We start from the raw sequence: 14,237 nt of genomic DNA, 5'->3' as shown, positions 1-14,237 counted from the left end.
GCCTAGGGCTGCAGTTTCTTGGGGCAGCAAAAAGGAGTAGCAGTGATAGCAAAACAATAGGTCCTGATTTTATACTAACAGAGATGTACTGGTGCATATTTTTACCTTTTGGAAATAGCCTTCTGTATATGCTGTACATATGAAACATAATTTGATTGTAATATTTAAAAGCTGATGTGCAGTTATGCAGTTTTACAGACTGTTCTTGGAAGGTTGCTGTTGGGACGGTCACAACGTTTTATTTAACTACCAAGTTTCCTGCTGGGGCTATGGGTCTAAATTTTAATTGAAGTTGACAGTAAAACTGAAACTTTGCCTAGAGTGAGTTAGTTCAGTTGGAGTAGAGGTAGCCTTGACCATTTATTGGATGCTGTTAATGGCTGCCTCCTCAAGGACTTCCCCTCTGCCTTTTGGATTGCCTTGCCTTGCCTCGGCTATTAGCAATGGTTGATGAAAGGTCTTGTCTGCTTCCTTGATTTTTGACTACTTGGCACTGATGTTTGGTTGTTTCTTCTTTGGTGGGAGCCATTGAGTTTGCAGGTTTGGGTATTTTGTCTTCACTTTTCAATGGCTTGGTTGATGTGGACCCTCTGGTGGAATCTTTGACAATTATTCAAGGTCTGAATGAGTGGGTTTGCTTATACCGTTTGGTGTGCTGTGGATCGAGTATGCTGGACTATGAAAGGGGAGGCTAGGCGCCTGGAGGTCATGCTATCCTTGCTGCTCATGGCTTAAATCAATGTCCATCAAGGTTCCGTGGTTGCTTACTGTAGAAGCCTGAGGTCACCAAAGGGAAGTACCAAATATGTTGGCTTGGTTGTCTTCTGTCATGTAATGTGGGGTGTATTTTTATGTATCATTTCTTTACTGTGAATATTACTAATGTATTATTATTTTTCGTGCAGCTAAACAAAATCAAGGTACTCCTGCCCAGGTAAATGAGGCAATAAGAGTCTGTTTGTCCTGCAGGTGAGTTGCAGTGACACAAGATGGCTGCTATTTGGGTTCTTGACAATCCCCAGTTGGACAGTCTCAGGGCTGCAGAAGATGGTAGGACTTGAGGAACTGGAGCCAAGGTGAAAATGCAAGAGTGGTGGTGGTGGAGGGGGGGATCCCACAAACACCAGACAGCAATGCAGTGCACTAGGAGGACCAGCAGGCCCATGCCATACCTGGGCGAAACTCCAGCATCATAGCAAACACCAACCAAACTCATTCAGGCAAATGACCGCTCCTAGCTTCAGTACTCCTCCCTGCCTTGAACCCTCCCCTCCCCCCCAGGTTCGTCTCCTGCCAAAACCAGTCTGTCCAATAATTTTTTCCAGTTCAGTGCAGCATCGGGGGGACAATAGCAGCAGCAGCCATGTTGAGTCTTGGACAGAAGGGAAAGGGGGGGGGGGCCTTACCGGCAGTAGAGCTCCAGAGCGTGCAGCAGGTGAGTAAGCTGCATCCCAGGCATGTGGCAGCAGTTTTTTCCACCAGAGCAAATAGTAACATAGTAAATGATGGCAGATAAAGACCTGTACGGTCCATCCAGTCTGTCCAACAAGACAAACTCATTTTACATGGTATGTGATATTTTATATGTATACCCGAGTTTGATTTATCCTTGCCATTCTCAGGGCATAGACCATAGAAGTCTGCCCAGAACCGGTTTTGCTTCCCAATTACCGGTGTTGCCACCCGATCTCCGCTAAGATTCCATGGATCCATTCCTTCTAAACAGGATTCCTTTGTGTTTATCCCACGCATGTTTGAATTCCATTACCGTTTTCATCTCCACCACCATTCCATGTATCCACCACCCTCTCTGTGGAAAAATACTTCCTGACATTACTCCTGATTCTGCCGTCCTTCAATCTCAATTCATGTCCTCTAGTTCTACTGCCTTCCTGTCTCCGGAAAAGGTTTGTTTGCGGATTAATACCTTTCAAATATTTGAACATCTGTATCATATTACCCCTGTTTCTCCTTTCCTCCAAGGTATACATGTTCAGGTCAGCAAGTCTCTCCTCGTACGGTTTCCAATGCAAATCCCATACCATTTTCGTAGCTTTTCTTTGCACCGCTTCCAGTCTTTTTACATCTTTAGCCAGATATGGCCTCCAAAACTGAACACAATACTCCAAGTGGGGCCTCACCAACGAATTGTAGAGGGGCACCAACACCTCCTTTCAACTGCTGGTTATACCCCTCTCTACGCAGCCTAACAAAGGTAGGATAACAGAGCAGCCAGTGTGCAGCAGCAGTCTTTTCACCTGAGCAAGCAGCATCCTGGGCAGATAGTTAAAGCCACCACAACATAGCTGTAATATCCTGCCTGGGACAGCAGAGTGGGGCGGAGGAGTATCTTGATGGCTGAGAACCAAAGGAACCAGGTTTCAAATCCTACAGATGTTTCTTGTGATCTAGACTTTATTGCCTCAGGAACAACTTAGATTGTAACCTTTCTAGAAACAGGAAAATACCTAGTGTACCTGAATGTAACACATCTTGAGCTACAACTGAAAAAGGTGTGAGCTCTGCCACAAATCCCCTTCCTCCCCCCTCATGCCTTTTCCAGAGATTTCTCCCCACCAGCAGTGAGAAGCTCCGGGCAATCTCAAAACAAGGTGACGGGTCTGAGGGTACATGCCCCATGCAAGAATTTAAATCACACCACGAACTGCACAGAGTACTACAGCATTTCACAAGCATTTGTAGAAGAGCGGTTTTTCTTTGGTCTTGTTTTTCACAGTATCCTCACTTTCTCAGTAGTATATCAGTTTCTGTTCGGTCTTGTTTTTACATAGTATCTGCACTTTCTCAATCACATTTCTGTCACTAAATGGCTTCCTGGAGCCCAGTCACTTCCCACCCCAACCCCGGCCCTGCTCCGGCACATGGAAGTTCCACCCCTTGCTAGGACAGGGAGGAGACCTTGCTACAGGCCAAACACATAGGACTATATTCAGTAAACGGTACCTACATTTTAGTGCCAGAATGATCCATGTGAAATTTGTATGTGGACAAATACAAAGTGATGCACATTGGGAAAAACAATCTGAATCACAGTTACCTGATGCTTGGGTCCACCTTAGTAGTCAGAACGCAAGAAAGAAATGATCTTCTATGTTTTTCCATTGTAGACAATATGCTAAAATCTTCTGCCCAGTGTGTTGCAGCAGCCAAAAAAGCAAACAGCATGCTAGGAATTATTAGGAAAGGGATGCAAAATAAGACCAAGAATATTATAATGCCTCTGTATCGCTCCATGGTGCGACCTCGCATTGAGTATTGCGCTCAGTTCTGCTTGTTGTATCTCAAAAAAGATATAGCGGGATTAGAAAAGGTTCAAAGAAGAGCGACGAAAATGATAAAGGGGATGGAACTTTCACTGCTACTACTACTACTACTATTTAGCATTTCTATAGCGCTACAAGGCGTACGCAGCGCTGCACAAACATAGAAGAAAGACAGTCCCTGCTCAAAGAGCTTACAATCTAATAGACAAAAAATAAATAAAGTAAGCAAATCAAATCAATTAATGTGAACGGGAAGGAAGAGAGGAGGGTAGGTGGAGGCGAGTGGTTACAAGTGGTTACGAATTAAAAGCAATGTTAAAGAGGTGGGCTTTCAGTCTAGATTTAAAGGTGGCCAAGGATGGGGCAAGACATAGGGGCTCAGGAAGTTTATTCCAGGTGTAGGGTGCAGCGAGACAGAAGGCGCGAAGTCTGGAGTTGGCAGTAGTAGAGAAGGGAACAGATAAGAAGGATTTATCCATGGAGCGGAGTGCACGGGAAGGGGTGTAGGGAAGGACAAGTGTGGAGAGATACTGGGGAGCAGCAGAGTGAGTACATTTATAGGTTAGTAAAAGAAGTTTGAACAGGATGCGAAAACGGATAGGGAGCCAGTGAAGGGTCTTGAGGAGAGGGGAAGTATGAGTAAAGCGACCCTGGCGGAAGACGAGACGGGCAGCAGAGTTTTGAACCGACTGGAGGGGGGAGAGGTGACTAAGTGGGAGGCCAGCAAGAAGCAGATTGCAGTAGTCTAAACGAGAGGTGAAAAGGGTGTGGATGAGGGTTTTGGTAGAGTGCTCGGAAAGAAAGGGGCGGATTTTATGGATGTTGTAAAGAAAGAAACGACAGGTCTTGGCAATCTGCTGGATATGAGCAGAGAAGGAGAGAGAAGAGTCAAAGACGACCCCAAGGTTTCGAGCTGAGGAGACAGGGAGAATGAGAGAGCCATCAACAGAAATAGAAAACAGGGGGAGCATGCAAACCTCTCTCCTGAATATTCATTGTGGATATCCTGAAAACCCAACTGGCTGAGTGTCTCCAGAACCAGGTTTGGGAACCACTGATCCAGGCACATGCGCGCGTAAGTCCAAATGAGTGCCAATTAACAACAATAATTGGTGTTAACTGGCTCGTTAACTAATTTGCACATGCGTCTGCCCTACACACCCAAATTTGAGCAACCTTTACAGAATCCAGGGGAAGATGTCTATAGAAAGAAAAGAACATTCTATTTCACATTTTTCAATAACCATAGGGGATTTTGGAAACACCCCACTAAGACGTTCACCTCAAATTAGACATGTGAGGATGGGCTTAATAGCCCCAATCCCTGTACTCCCCCCTGGGCCCTCTGCCCCACAGACTTACCAGTAAAAAAAGGTTCAGTTGCAAGAACTTAAAAAATACTGGCTTCCAGGCTTAAACACAGGGAACCACACTTCAGATCCATCTCTGATGAGAAAGGTGACACAATTGAGTTGTGGAAGGTCTCATTACTGGATTAGCAGGTGCTGCTGCAGGGCAGGACTGAGGTGCATTGGCAGAGCTTTGTGTGTGTGTGTGTGTGTGTGTGTGTGTGCTAGGGGAGCCTCAGTACTGGATTAGCAGAGAGTGGCCGTAAATCAGGAATGAGGTGTGTGGGTAGTGTCTCAGTATTACATTAGGAGGGAGTACTGTAGAAGTGAGGTGTGTGTGTGGAATTTGGACACAACCTTTTCATTCTCTTTGTCTCTTACACATAGGCACTAAAAATCTAATTTCCAATTCATCAGCCTCTCCCTCCAACCCCCAACCCTCCCCCCCCCCCCCAAAAAAAAAGGAAAAATGAAGAACTAATTTGTCCTTCAAGGCATTACCACCCACATGCCATGGAACATCTAATTAAAGCTAACTAGTGTAATTTGGAGGTAAATTCTTCTTCAAATTCACAGCGCAAGGTACAAACTAGATTCATAGCAGAAGAAGCTGAGACTCTATTATCACTTGAGTATCAGAGGCCTCTCGGGTGTCCCCAAGCCCAGGCACGTCTTATGAAACACACAAGCAACCTTGCACTGTGCGCATCTGTACTAAAACCCAGCCACAGCTATAACCTTCCCTTATCCTTTCCCAAGTTATTTGATTAAACAAAATCAACAACTCTTCCAGTACTGGTTCCCAGAACGTGGGGTCCCACAAAGATCCCCGCTTTCCCCAATTCTGTTTAACTTCTTTATGTCCTCTCTGGGTTCAACTTACCTGGAGCTAGGCAAACTATTATTATCTTATGCTGACGACATTCTGCTTCTCCTACCAGTATATCCCCTCCCAAACAAGACCCTTCCCAGTCTGTAGCAGCTGGGATGAATGCTATCCAGAACTAGGCCCGGATAAACAAACTAATACTGAATGCACGTAAAACCTAGATCTTGTGGTTCCGGAATTGAGGAGTAGATGTCCCAACCTCAATAAAAGGGTGCAACGACACATTTGCAGTAGAATCTGAAGCTAGAGTGCTCGGACTATTTCTTGACTCCTCCTTATCCCTTTCCTCCTACATCATTCAACTATGGAAGCAAACACTGTTTAAAATGAGGCAGCTATGACTAGTCCGGTCATTTTTTGACCAGAAAGCATTCACATTGCTAGTCCAAATGTTGATCTTGCTACATCTTGACTACTGCAATATCCTATTTTTTTAGACACATGCAACATGTCCCACTGGAAATTTTCTAGAACCCTGAAATCCTCAGCAGTGCACCTTGCATAAAGAAATTGTTTAAATGCAAGGGTTTACAACACTCACCTCGTCATCGGTTCTCAAAGAGTTCAACAGCCAATTTGTGATCTATTATTTTCTGTGTTTTTAAATTTGCCCACAAATGATATCTTCATCGATTATATCAGTTTGAATGCACTTTAAGATATGACTCAGTGGCGTAGGCACAGGTGGGCCTGGGTGGGCCAGAGCCCACCCACCTTGGACTCAGGCCCACCCAAAATTGTGACACTCTTGCTATGGCTGGTGGGTATTCCCAAACTTGCCAGCTGAAGATTTTCTGTCCTTGGACAGCCAGCGTTCTTCCAAGTGTCAGTCAGCAGCACTTGCCTTGAGCTGATGCTAAGACCAGCCCTTCTGCACATGCTCAGTTTTCACACATGCAAAAGCACTGAGTATGCATGGCCTGCCAGCAGCATCAGTTTGAGGCAAGTGCTGCCGTCTGCCATTTGGAAGAGTGCTGGCTGCTCGAGTAGTAGGAGGAAATCTTCAGATGGCAGAGTTTAGGGACCCCACCAGCTCAAGTATTTAATATTTGGGGTTTGTGGGCAGGGAAGGGTGGAGAGAAGAGCAAACTGGAGGGGCCGGGGGTGGGGGGGAATTCCATGCCCACCCACCTTGAGCTCAGGCCCACCCAAAATTGGCTATCTGGCTACGCCCCTGATATGACTTCATATAACTTCTTAGAATTTGTACTTATTTTGGACAGAGCATGAATCAGGCGGGGGATAAGTTGTCCGACATGATCATGTTTCGCCCCCCAGGACTGTTTCAAGGACCTTCCCCGAAAACATAATAATTTCACATATTTAAATGATACCCCTAAGACAGAGTTTATTTTTCTTTTCTTTATTTGTTACGTTTGTACCCCCACATTTTCCCACCTATTTGCAGGCTCAATGTGTCTTTCATAGTACCGTAGAGGCTGTTGCCAATTCGGTTGGTAACAGATACAAAGTTATATTGTGATCAGATGAGGTAGAGTTACCCTTAGGACCCTCTCCCATGGGTGTCATAAGTGCTATTTACTTCACTACTACATTTAGCACCAGCTCAGCTCCTCTGTATCAGAGATTTCCCTGCCAAGATGGCGGCAGAGTTTTCCCCCCAACTTATAGATCATTTCCTGTCTGCTGACGTCACCCAGCCCCAGAACCCTGACTGGATACAACAATGATCTCCATTCCAACTCTAGGTTTAAACCTTTAGGCACTACCGTATTAAGTTTAAAGATCCACTGTTTTTCCTTATAGTTGAGTACCGAATCTAATGAACCTCCCACTCTGATATAATCAATAACCCTCCATTTAATGTCAGTAAGGTTGTGTTTTAAAGATACTCAGTGTGTTACCAAAGGGGCTTGCATGTTTTGGGTAACAATCCCTGACTTGTGCTCAGTCAGCCTAACTCTAATAGCATGACTACTCCTACCCACATATATCACATTGCAGAGACAACATATAATGGACCGATCCTCAAATGGGACAGGTTTCGAGATCTATATATAAGACAGATTGCGGCACAAAGTATGTGGTTGAATTGATGAAGATATAATTTGTGGGCAAATTTTAAAACACAGAAAATAATTGATCACAAATTGGCTGTTGAACCCTTTGAGAACCGATGACAAGGTGGGTGCTGTAAATCCTTGCATTTAAACAGTTCTATACGCAAGGTGCACCTTTGAGGTTTTCAGGGTTCTAGAAAATTTCCAGTGGGACACGTTGGATTGTGTCTATGATTGACAGTTCCCACTTAAGGTGTTAGCCTGGGTGTCAATATCCTATTTTTTTTGGCATTGTCTGAATATCTAAAGAAACTGCAAATAATACAGTATACTGCAGCAAGAATGTTTTTTTTAAATTAAATAGATACAAAAGTGTCTCATTATATCTGGTTAAATTGCATTGGTTTCCCATAGCTGCAAGAATCAAGTTTAAAGCCACTTGTGTAGTTTTTCATATTCTATATGGCATCACATCCTGTCTGTTGATTAATGTATCATCATTATGTCTGGTCCGATCCAATAGACTAAAAGAACACTTTTCCTATCCTCCCCATTTTACAAGGGAATTAGATCTCAGAAGACCTTTAGCTCACTGTTGCCTGTGTCGAAAACTTCTCTATGGAACAACCTTCCCATTGATATTAGGTCAGATAACAACTACCTCAGCTTTATTTATGTATTTATTTATTAATTACATTTGTACCCCGCGCTTTCCCACACATGGCAGGCTCAAGGTGGCTTATGTAGTAACAATATAAAGAATTATAAAGTCGTAAGAAGAATATACAGATTGTAGTAAACGTAAAATTAATGGGGTTAACGGATAAGTAAATTGAACATAGGAGGAATTGGGTGCAGAAGGAAATGAGCGTTGGGAGGTAGGCGTAGGAAGATGGGAATGGATATGGGGTAGCAAAAAGGATAATAGGAAACATGGTCAATGTGAAACAATTGTCAGTAAGAATCATGTGGGCAAGTTTTGGTTAGGCTGAATCGTTAGGGTAGGCTATCTTGAAGAGATGGGTCTTCAGTGCTTTCTTGAAGGGCAAAAGGCTGTTAATGGTACGGATAGGTCTTGGTAGAGCATTCTAAAGCTGGCTACCTGAAAAGGAAAAATTGGATGCGTAGAAGGATTTGTTCTTAATACCTTTGCAGTTGGGGAGGTGTAGATTAAGGTAAGTACGGGAAGACGTCAAACTGTTCCTGGTTGGGAGGTCAATAAGGTGATTTATGTAGGTGGGGGCTTTAGGAAAAAGTTAAAAACCTTTTTATTCCCAAAGACAGCCATGTGATAAACCATCACCCTAAAGTACCCAGTAATGTTCACAAGACTGCTTTTTTTAATGTCTCTGTATCTTCTCACTGTTATAGGTTTGTTGTAAACTGCACTGAGCCCTGGAAAGGGGATCTTAGCGGTATATTATTATTATTATTATTATTATTTATTGCATTTGTGTCCCACATTTTCTCACCTATTTGCAGGCTCAATGTGGCTTACAGAGTTTGGTTATGACATAATCATTCCATATAAGACCAAATTTGAAAATGAAGCACAAGATTTCGAGATCCTGGGAGCCACACTTGGCTGAGATTTAGCCAGTGAATTCATATTACCTCCAGGCACTGCTCTCGTTCCCCTTGTGTATCCCCCTGTAAAAGCAACCAAATATCATAGCCAAAGCCTGTGGACAAAGGAGAGGGATGAGGTTGCCCCTGTGCTGCTTTCAGGGCTAGGCTCTGGCCAGTCAGCAGCTGTGGCCACAAGATCCAGGTGTAATATTATCAGTCCACCCAAGGAGAGAGCTATGGGTGAACTTAAACTATCAATAAAAAAAATTCATTGTAGGAAGAGGAAGACCTCTGCAAACCACACAGAAACACATACTAGGAGGACAGATAAGGACCTTGAGACCCATCAGGTCTCATCTGACCAATTTCACTCCTGGTGCAATGTCAGCTCCCAGCTGATGTCTGGCTTAAACTTTATTTTCTAAAGCTAAAGGTCCTCTGTGCTTCTCCCATTCTTTACCCCTCCCTCCCTCCCTCCCTCCCTCCTCCCCCCCCCCCCCCCCCCCCCAGCTAAGGATCCTCTGTGCTTATCCCTGGCTTTACCCCTCACTCCCTCCACAGCTAAGGATCCTCTGTGCTTATCTCAGACTTTACCGCTCACCAGGGCCGCCGAGAGGGGGGGGGGCAAGATTCTCCAGGGGCCGGCCTCCGGGGGGGGGGGCTGCCCAGCGCCGGCATGGCTGATTGGTCTTCTGATCATATGTGCCAGGTTATCATGTTAACTCTGCCCTGCCAGCCACAGGTCCTTCTTCTTGCCTTGTCCCGTCTCCTGTGTGAAGTACTTCCTGTTTTCGCAAACATGAGAGGGGACACGGCAGAAGAAAGGACCTGTGCGGCAGACCAGAGTTAACACGGTCCTGGCACACAGGAGCAGAAGGCAAGTATTAAGCAAGTAAGCAGTCTCAGGGGGTTGGGGGGCCCGTGCAGGGTGGAGGGGGTGTGCACAGGGGGGCCTGGGGGGTGTTTGCCCTGGGCCAGACTTTGTCTCTCAGTGGCCCTGCCCTTCACAGCTAAGGATTCTCTGTGCTTATCCCAGGCTTTACCCCACATTCTCCTAATGATCCTCTGTGCGTATCCCAGACTTTACCCTTCATTCGCTTAACAGCAAATGATCCTCTGTGCATATCCAAGACTTTACCCCTCACTCCCCCCACAGCTAAGGATCCTCTGTGCTTATCCCAGGCTAAGGCTTTACCCCTCACTCCCCCCCCCCTCCAGCTAAGAATCCTCTGTGTTTATCCCAAGCTTTACCCCCCCCCCCCCCCCCCACAGCTAAGGATCCTCTGTACTTATCCCAGGCTTTACCCCTCAGTCCACCCACAGCTAAGGATCCTCTCTGCTTATCCAAGGCTTTATCCTCAACTCCTCCCATAACTAAGGATCTTCTATGGCAATCTACTACTACGACTACTACTATTATCATTTCTATAGCGCTACTAGACGTACGCAGCGCTGAACACTGGACATGAAGAGACAGTCCCTGTTTGACAGAGCTTACAATCTAATTAGGACAAACAGGACAAATCCCAGACTTTCTGCCTTTTCTCTCCCCCCCCCCCCCCATCACTAAGGAGCTTGTGTGCTCACACCAGGCTTTACCCCTCACTCCTCCACAGCTCAGGATTCTGTGTGCTTATTCTGAGTTTTCCTAATTGCATGAAGGGAGATGTTGTTCCTACTTCTTTTTGTGGTGGTGGGGGGGAGGGGAAGAATCAATTCCCTGCATAAAATGGGATAAAACCAGGGCTGGATCAGTCTCTTGAACTTCGTGATGTGGCAATACTATATAACACAGCAAGATGAAGAGTGGGAACTGGATCTGGCTCTTCAAAACAGACCAAGGACACTCAATATGAATTATAAACTTTTATTGAAGAAGCCTCGACATGGTACCATGTTTTGGCACAATTCAGGAGTCTTAGGTAAATATGTTTGACAATCGGTGGTATTTTTGTCTTCAGTGGTAAATGGCACACTAAAGCCAATCGTCAAAGGCTAAAGTGTAAACAATAAGTTACATGTTTGAACTTCTGTAGCTTTTCTTTTTCCCATGAAAATATGTGGTTTGGATTATTGTACTGCAAATTGTTTGCTCTAACATAATGCATCAAAACCTCATTTTTTGTTTCTGGTGATCAAGTACCACTTGGGTTAAAACAGGCAGTACTGACCAAAATGGCCCCCACAGAGCATCATATTTATCCAGCTTTCCCCTAAGAATACATGTCAACCGCTCTATACGAGTTACTGCGGTCACTTGGAAACTCCAGCTCTCAAAAGGCAGGATGGATTTCCAGTATGTTACCACTGTAAATTTTTCAGCTAGGAGCATCTGAGAGGCCAACTCTGGTGCCAACAGAAACCTTCGTTCACCTCCCCCCCCTCCATGTCCCAAGAGAGCCAGCTCTGGAGATGAAGCAATGTACTGCTTAGTGGCCTCCGTGGTGCACCAAAACCCTTTCCCCAAAATGATGGTATCCTGGAACATCCATCACGTATGCAAAAAACTGCCTTACTGCTCCTGCAGAAGATTGGGCATCTATATGTATGATGTACCAGCATCAACATAAGATCTGGTCTTCCTCTACATATCACAATCTTATGTTCATTGTCCCAAGTCACCACCCCTTCCTCCTCAAGTGGTGTCATAAGTGCCCGATTTCTCTTACCCATCAAGGGCCTAATGGAGAATCTCCCATGCACAGGTCCAAAATATCACAGTACAGAGCTGAGGGGCCTTTTTACTAAGCCGCGTAGGCACCTACGAGCGCCGAACGTGTGCAAAATTGGAGTTACTGCCCGGTTAACCGCGTGGCCCTTGCAGTAATTTCAATTTTGGCGCGCATCCGCTACACGCACCTGAAAAATATTTTTTATTTTCTGGCGCATTGATGCACGTCGGTCATTACTGCCCAGATTTTTTACCGCTAGGTCAATGGCTGGCGGTAAGGTTTCAGACCCCAAATGAACGAGCGGCAATTTTTATTTTGCTGCACATCCATTTTCGGCAAAAAAGGGCCTTTTTTACAGGCGCGCAAAAAATAGATCGGCGTGCGCCCCAAACCTGCGCCTACACTACCACAAGCCATTTTTCAGCGTGCCTTTGTAAAAGGACCCCTGAGTGTTTTCAATCTGATTACCACAGCTTGCCACAGAGACCAGCCTTGAACCTTCACTTTATAAGATTCTGTACAGCTGTCACAACTGTCAGGAATGGTGAGCCCTTGGACCACTACCGATAACCGGCAGCGGCAGAGGAACCACCCAAACACCAGAGACAAGGCAGAATCCTGACAGAAACAGCTAGACTTCACCTGCACTTGACCGCCCTTCCCCAGGAGTTGAGCCCCTGGGTGCAGGCAGCCGGTAGGACTTACCGGACAGGGCAGGAACTGGATACCAACTAGGCTGAACAGGGACTGAGGGTCAGAGGGGAAAGGAATATACATGGGCAGCAAGGCAGGCGAGCAGGAACCAGGACCAACCGCAGACAGCAGGACAAGCCGGGTCAGGCAGGCAACAGGCAGTAGAATAAACCAGGAGACAAGCCAGGTCTTTGGCAGGCAGCAGACGGTAGAATAAACCAGGAGACAAGCCGGGTCAAAGCTGAAACCGGAAATAACTCAGAAGCACTGCAACAAACTCTCACTGAAGGAAACTCCTCTGAGGACCTCTGTTGCAAGGCAAAGCAGAAAGTTTCCAGGTGGTTAATAAAGGCAACATACAAGGGAGTTCACCAGGTAAGGGTGCTGCTAAGTTCCAAAAAATCCCCAAGACAAACTGGACGGCTGGAAGATCCGGACCGGAATATCTTCTGGAACATGGAAAACAGCAAGTAGTCAGTCCACAGCAGCCACCATGTCTAGCCACCAGGTGGCGAGATGAATGAGAGCATGAAACATAGGCTAAAACGTAACAACAGCTTGGTTTGTTATCAGGCTGTCCACGCTTACCAAAAGAGTTGACAACCATGAGTTCTTACTCCTCTTTTCAAAAGTCTCTGAAAACATATCTGTTTAAAAGATATTCACTGTAACTTTTGTATCTTGTTATGTTCCAGTGAAATCTTCTGAGTGTAATCCGCTTTGGGCCATAATGGGAGTTGGCGGATTAAAAATGATGTATTACATTACATTTACTTTGCTGAGAACCTTACGTACATATATTGCTGCAACTTCTCAAACGGCCACGTTTGTTCGAAGTGCCACACTATACTGACCAATGTATTTCAATCTACACCTATCCCAGCTGAAGTGATGCAATGGGAGATATGAAGTTGTTCTCCAGTTTCTTAGTGTGCGTGATCAAATTATATCTACTAGCTCCTCAACGTAGAATATGAGGCGAGTTAAGAGTGAGTAGAAGGCCATGATTGCCACAGTGAACACTTGATTTTTCTACTGAAGGCTGATTTCGCCAATCCCTCATTGCTGCTAACAACTCAGCAGGCCAGTAATGGTACTCTCCCATTGAATCTAGACAGCAGAGGGTCTTTAACTTGATTCTCAGTAGCCTGTTGCCCCATTAAAAAAACAAACAAACCTGGACATCTTGCCATGTAGCTCCTGAAAAATCTGCAGGGGAATCCAACCAGGTATATGCCGAAATAAGTAAAGCAATCGGGACAGCCGGTCTCACAGGCTTGGATGGAGGGGGTAGGAAGGAGGGGAGGCTTTCTCGAGGGCCGGGAGGGGGATCGGGGGAACTTAGGAATGGAAACCTAGTTATGTGGGTTAATATTCAGTGCCAGGGCCCGTTAGGTGGGTAAATTTAGGACAGTTTTTGAGCTGTCCTAAATTCACCACCTTAACTATACAGGTCTTGGCAATGAATGTTGCCAGCACCCATATATACCCCCCCGGATCATTCCCAATGTCACCGCCTGTTCCACCCCTGACCCGTCCACTTTTTTGCTGAGTGGTCTGTGGTGATATTCAGAAGTACTGTCCGGTTAAGTGCTGCTGAATAGCACCGCTTAGTTGGTGATAGGCGATTGAACCAGGCAGGGAGAGGCTCCTGCCGGTTAAACGGCTTTTGTTTTGTGTCCAGTACAGGCTAAATGTGGTTTTGAGCCTATAATAAATACACAAAACTGATTTAGTTTCAACAGAAGATGATGGTGCAG

The sequence above is a fragment of the Microcaecilia unicolor genome, chromosome 12 (genome assembly GCF_901765095.1).
Source record: "Microcaecilia unicolor chromosome 12, aMicUni1.1, whole genome shotgun sequence".
Taxonomy (NCBI): Eukaryota; Metazoa; Chordata; class Amphibia; order Gymnophiona; family Siphonopidae; genus Microcaecilia; species Microcaecilia unicolor.
The sequence above is the reverse complement of the archived record's forward strand: the minus strand, read 5'-3'. Positions refer to the sequence as shown.